This window comes from Arachis stenosperma, chromosome 6 (genome assembly GCF_014773155.1).
Source record: "Arachis stenosperma cultivar V10309 chromosome 6, arast.V10309.gnm1.PFL2, whole genome shotgun sequence".
NCBI classification, from domain to species: domain Eukaryota; kingdom Viridiplantae; phylum Streptophyta; class Magnoliopsida; order Fabales; family Fabaceae; genus Arachis; species Arachis stenosperma.
This window is the reverse complement of record NC_080382.1, coordinates 139,400,956-139,408,575: the sequence shown is the minus strand read 5'-3', so window position 1 is coordinate 139,408,575 and position 7,620 is coordinate 139,400,956.

Sequence of the window (7,620 nt, the reverse complement as noted above, 5' to 3'; positions counted from 1 at the left end):
ACACATTGTCACCATGAGCTTTGACTCGAAAGCTATCGGGATGGTTCCAGATTGCACTAAGTGCTGCCTCCATTATGCCCCCACTAAAGCCTCTATCCGCCATGACTCTTCCTATTAAACTTCTTGAGTAATTTTCAATTCCTTCACGTACATCTTGCTCTTCCATGTATACTATCTCCTCTTCTCCTAACAAATATGAATTTTGTGTTTGCCTTGCTTCCTCTGCTGCCATTTATTGGTTAAATAAGATGTCTTTTTGTGATGAAGAACAAAGTGAAACTCTACAGCAATTTTCTTATTGTGATGCAGATTAATGGAATCCTCAATTATAGAGAAAACAAATAGGATCTCTCCCGCAATCCTCAGCAGAATTATGCCTCACTAATAAACCAATGTGGCATAAAAATGAATGTGTGTTCACAAATTAGGATTCTCCAAAGAATAGTCCTAGCAGAGCAGTGAGCACAACTAGCCCTAGCAAAGCACAAGTAATATATTAGCAGACAATTTTTTAGATATTTTTTTTGTGACTAAAATTTTTTAGATATAATAAAATACAACTAATTTATATTTAAAGTGTAATTATTATACTGCATCTAAGAGAGAACAATGAAATTGTATTTTAAATTTAATTATTTTATTTAAATTATGATTAAGGATTTAAATTAAGAGAAACTCTTCGGATCAGCAGATTTTGTGATTTTTAACTATTAATGATATTTTTAATGGTGTGAGATTGTATCTAATAGTGTAGAATCATTCAATTTCCTTTCAATAGTTAAGTGCTAGTAAGAATTTAACAAAAATGCTGCTCTTAACACTCCTCATTAAATTAAGTGTAAAAAATATAAAATAAAAATATTTAATTTAAATCATAATTTTTACTATAATTACATATTTAACTTAATTCTGAATAACTTTTAAATTAAAGAATTAATATATTTTATTTTCTTATAATTTAATATAAAAAAATAAAAAATAAAAGAACATTGATTTGATTGCTATATCAAAATAAAACTATTTAAAAAGTTTATACAATTTTTTTAAATAAAAATTTATATCAAATTAAAACCATTTATAAAAGAGGTTATTGTGCTACTATTATAATTTTTTTATATTTTACTACTCTATTTTTATTATTAAATTTGTATTTAATATTATGTGTGGTATAAAATCTCAATTTTAATTCTATTTTTTTAAATGTAATTTTGCTTTTATATAGCTTGCTATGTTTTTTTGATAGTACAATAAGTCAATAAGTTCTAGACCTCATAAAGATGGAGAGAGTTTTAGTAGGAGTAGCAAAATAAAAATAAACAATAAAACATACATGACACATATTTTATATTTATTTTCTATTTTTATCTACTATATCATACACAATAAAATACCAAACACTAATTATATAATATTTTTTTTGATATTGCCATTAAAATTATTTTAAATTAGAATTTTTTTTATTAAAAAATATTTATTATTATCATTATTTAAATATCTATTTTTTGTATAAAAAAATTATATTTTTTGAGTTATTTATCCATATAGATAATCCCTTGTGCATACACCACTACTGTGTGCCATAGTTTATACAAGACAATATTTTTTCATAAACTGCTATAGGTTTTTAGTCAACAAAATATTTTTAGACATCCTATAGCAGTTTCTACACAGCACAAAATTCTACGTAAATCGCATAGCGAATTAATTTCAATTGAAAATCACTACATCTTGGAATAGTTTCTATAAATATAGAAAAGTTATAATTTCATCTAGTATATTAAAAATTTGTAATCTGTTATAAAATAAATAAGGAAGAGGAAATATAAAATAAAAAATATAATTAGATAAATCTAATAATAATATCCACTACGATTTTAATATAATAAGAATGATTAATGTATTACTAATATTATATGCTGTAGTATATGAAAGAAAAGTAAAAAGAAGAACTTTATATATTGCACATAGAGAAAGAGGAAATATTTTGTATTTTATTGTTGCTGTGTCTCATATCTGAGGCTATGAAGCCTTATTTATACTTGTACAAGATTATTTTTTTCAACCTTTATTAAAAGCCAGTCTTCGTAGGAATCTTAAGTTTTTTCCTTAAAAACTTCAGCCGCCCATATTAATGGTCATCCACATTATATACTTATCTTAACACTCTCCCTTGGATGACCATTTAGGATTATTGCCTCATTAAAACCTTACTAAAGGAAAATCCAGTGGAAAAAAACCTTAATGAAGAAAAAAGAGTACAATATTCTTTATGATAGGGACTAACTCATTAAAAACCTTGTCAAGAAAAATCCAATGGGAAAAAAAAACCTGACCAAGGAAAAAAGAGTACAGTCTCCCCCTCTTGTCAACATCATTTAATGTCTCGAAATCGGCGCATCCCAATCTCATATACCAATCTTTCAAAGGAGGATTTTGGGAGTGACTTTGTGAATAAATTTGTCAAATTGTCACTTGAACGGATCTGTTGGACATCAATTGTCCCTTGATTTTGAAGATCATGATTGAAGAAGAATTTGGGAGAAATATGCTTTGTTCTATCACCTTTGATGTATTCGCCTTTAAGTTGAGCAATGCATGCTGTATTATCTTCAAACAGGACAGTTGGAGCTATCTTATGATCAATCAGTCCACATGATGACAGAATATATTGGATCAAACTCCTAAGCTAAAAACACTCGCGACTTGCTTCATGTATTGCTAATATTTCAGCATCATTAGAGGAGGTTGCTGCTATCGTTGTTTCATGGACTTCCATGATATAGCTGTACCTCCATATGTGAACAGATATCCTGTTTGAGATCTCCCTTTGTGTGGATCAGATAAGTATCCAGCATCTGCATAGCCAACTAGTTGTGACTTGGATCCATAGGGATAGAACAATTCCATATCAATCGTTCCATAAAAATATCGAAAGATTTGTTTGATTCCACTCCAATGTCTTCTGGTTGGAGAGGAACTATATATTGCTAGTAAATTCACACCAAATGATATATCAGGTCGTGTATTATTAGCAAGATACATTAGCGCTCCAATGGCACTAAGATATGGTACTTCAGGACCAAGGATATCGTCATTTTCTTCTTTAGAATGGAATTGATCATTTTCCACATCCAAAGATCTTACAATCATTGGTGTACTCAAGGGATGTGATTTATCCATAATAAATCTTTTCAAGATCTTCTCTGTGTATGTTGTTTGATGAATAAAGATCCCATTTTTTTATGTTCGATCTGCAGGCCGAGACAAAATTTAGTTCTTCTAAGATCTTTCATCTCAAACTCTTCTTTTAGAGATTTTATAATTGTTGGAATCTCTTCAGGAGTTCCAATGATATTTAAATCATCAACGTACATAGCAATTATAATGAATCCAGATACAGATTTCTTTATGAAAACACACGAGCAGATATCATCATTCTTGAATCCATTTTTGCCCAGATACTCAGTAAGACGATTATACCACATTCGTCCAGATTACTTTAGACCATATAAAGATCTTTGCAATTTGACTGAGTATAACCCTTGCGAATATTTATTGAATGGTTTAGATATCTTTAGTCTTTTAGGGACTTTCATATAGATATCCCGATCTAATGAGCCGTATAAATAGGCTGTTACCACATCCATTAAATGCATGTGCAGTTTATGATATGCAGATAAACTGACCAAATAATGCAATGTTATCACATCCACTACAGGGGAATACGTTTCTTCATAATTTATACCAGACTTTATGAAAAACCTTGTGTCACAAGTCGGACTTTGTAGTGCACAACTTCATTTTTCTCATTTCGTTTTCTCACAAATACCCATCGGTATCCAACAGATTTTACAGCTTCTGGTGTATGGACTACAGGTCCAAAGACTTCACATTTTACAAATGAGTCTAATTCATCCTTCATGGCTTCTTTCCATTTTGGCCAATCATTCTTTTGTCAACATTCTTTGATTGATCTTGGCTCAAGATCCTTACTTTCATGCATGATTTTTAATGTCACATTATATTCAAATATTTCATTGACAATTGTCTTATTTCGGTCCCATTTCTCTCCTGTAAAGATATAATTTATCGAGATCTCGTCATTTTCACAATTTTCAGGTACGTGAACATCTTCTGATGTTAAAATTATATTAGAATTTTGGACAACTGCAGGTGTCTTTATTATATCTTTTTCAATAGGAATAATATTTACCTCTTTTCTTTTTTGAAAATTTTTGTCTTTGGAACCGACAGGCCTGCCACGCTTCTGGCGTGAATTTGCTTCAGTGGCTATTTGTCCAATTGGGACATCAATTCGAATTGGGACATTTTTCGCTGGTATATAAGGTTTGGTTATCCTCTTTGTATCAAAAAATGCATCAGGTAATTCATTTGCTATTTTTTGCAAATGCATAATTTTTTGAACTTCTAGTTCTCATTGCCCTGATCGAGTATCTAAATGCATCAAGGATGATGCATTCCAATTAAGTTCCTTTTCAGAAAGCTTATTCTCTCCCCCTAATGTTAAAAATTTTGATTCATCAAAATGACAATCTGTAAACCGAGCTTTAAATACATCTCCAGTTTGTATCTCAAGATACTTCACTATAGAGGGAGAATTATATCCAACATATATCCCCAATTTTCTTTGGGGTCCCATTTTGGTGCGATTAGGTGGTGCAATGGGAACATATATCACACACCTAAATATTTTTAAATGAAAAATATTTGACTGTTGGCCAAAAGCTAATTGCATAGGAGAGAACTGATGGTAACTAGTTGGCCTTAATCGAATAAGTGTTGCGGCATGTAAAATAGCATGCTCCTAAACTGAGGTTGGGAGATTTATTCTCATAAGTAAGGGTCTAGCAATTAATTGGAGGTCTTTAATAAGTGATTCTGCTAACTCATTTTGTGTGTGAACATGAGCTACTGGATGTTCAACATTTATTCCATTAGCCATACAATAAGCATCAAAAGCTTGGGAAGTAAATTTACCAGCATTATCAAGACGAATTACTTTGATTGGATTTTATGGAAATTTTGCTTTTGATCGAATAATTTGAGCCAGTAATCTCGCAAACGCCAGGTTGCGAGAAGACAATAAGCACACATGTGACCATATCGAATAAGCGTCTATTAGGACCATAAAATATTTAAAAGATCCACATGGTGGATGAATAGGTTCGCATATATCACCTTGAATCCTTTCTAGGAATTCAGGGGACTAAAATACAATCTTTACTGGTGATGGTCTTAAAATTAACTTCCCTTGAAAACATGCAGAACAACAAAATTCACTATATTTAAGAATTTTCTAGTTCTTTAGTGAATGTCCATGGGAGTTTTCAATAATTCTCCGCATCATGGTTGTTCTTGGATGACCCAATCGGTCGTGCCAAGTTATGAATTTATTTTGGCTAGTAAACATCTGGTTTATAATAGCATGTGACTCAATTGCACTAATATTGGTATAATATAACCCAGATGAAAGTGAGGGCAACTTTTCTAATATAACTTTTTTATTTGAATCATGAGTTGTGATACATTAGTACTCATGACTTTCCTCATTCATAGTCTCAATATGATATCCATTTCGGCGAATATCTTTAAAGCTCAACAAGTTTCTTAGAGACTTGGTAGACAATAGTACATTATTTATTATGAATTTTGTTCTTCCAGAAAATAAAATTATAGCTCTTCCGGAGCCTTCAATCACATTGTCTGAGCCAATAATAGTATTAACATATTTTTCTATTGGCACAAGATGGGTAAAATATATATCACTTTTGAGAATGGTGTGCGAACTTACACTATACGCAAGGCATACATCAGTATATATCCTTACCATTTTCTTCAAAGATAAATAATAATAAAATGAGCAGTAATACATGTACAGTCAAATTGAATTCTTAATTGGAATTATTTTTCTAAGAAACACTGCACGTATAATGTCATATACTAAAATTTTATTTTAAAACTTGACACATTTAATGATTTCAAAACTCATAAACATTAATATTTCATTATTTATATACATCATATTTGAAACTTAAATACATAAAAAATAAAACTTAACAATAAGTTCTTTACATTATTTATTTACATGGATACTTAACAATCCCACATATTAAACTATTCCATCATTGATCAAATGACCAATATTTCCTTCAGGATCCTCAAAGAAATCAGATACATCATAATGAGTGGTGAAATTTTCAACATCATTTGAAACAAAATTCGTTTTCTTTCCTTTGTCATCTTTTTTCAAAGATGCCTTGATAAATATCGACTAGGTGCCTTGGTGTACAACAGGTACGCAACCAATGGCCCTTTCCACCATAACGGAAACACTTATCCTCTGTTGATTTATTTTGTCCAATATTTCTTTCTTTATCCCACTTCTGGTGAGATCCTTTCTTTTGAACATAATTCTTTTTCCTTCCATAATTTTTCTTGTTGCCAAAACCTTTCCATTTACCTCTTCTAAAGTAATGATTTGCCGCATTTACTTCAGGAAATGGGGCGGCGCCAGTTGGGCACACTTCGTGATTTTTTAAAAGCAACTCATTGTTGCGTTCAGCAACAAGAAGGTAAGAAATTAACTCAAAATATTTTTTAAATCTTTTTTCTTGATACTGCTGCTACAGGACATTCGAGGCATGGAAGGTCGAGAAAGTTTTCTCTAACATATCATTATCAGATATCTTTTTCCCACATAATTTCATTCGTGAGGTGATTTGAAATATTGCCGAATTATATTCATTTATGGATTTAAAATCCTGTAGACGCAAGTGCGTCCATTCATATCGGGCTTGAGAAAGTATCACCGTCTTTTGATAATTATATCTTTCTTCAAGGTCTTTCTAAAGATCTGCAGAATCTTTTAATGTGAGATATTCATTTTTCAATCCTTCGTCAAGATGATGACGAAAAAAAATCATGGCTTTGGTTTATCCTTTTGGGATGCATTATTTTCAGCCTTAATGGTATCTCCAAGATCCATTAAATCAAGATGGATTTCAGTATCTAATATCCATGATAAATAATTGTTTTTAGATATATCAAGAGCATTGAATTCAAGATGAGAGAGTTTCGACATAATGAAAATTTGTTACGTGAGTCTTCCTAAAAATTTGATTAGAGTCTCGTGCTAATAACGTGTTGTAAAATAAATATAAAATAAATAAAAAAGAGATAATATAAAATAAAAAATATAATTAAATAAATCTAGTAATAATATTCACTACGATTTCAATATAATAAGAATGATTAAGTGAAAGAAAAACTTTATATATTGCACGTAGAGAGAGAAAATATTTTGTGTGTCTCTCATATCTCAGGCTATAAAGCCTTATTTATACTTGTACAAAATTATCTTTTTAAACCTTTATTAAAAACATATATTACACGTACAGAGAAAGAAAATATTTTGTATATCTCTCATATCTCAGGCTATAAAGCTTTATTTATATTTGTATAAGATTATCTTTTTTAACTTTTATTAAAAATTAGTCTTTGTAGAAATCTTAAATTTTTTCCTTAAAAACTTCAGCTGTCCATATTAATAATCATATGCATCATATACTTAACATAATCTAGTAAATTTAATTTTTAAAT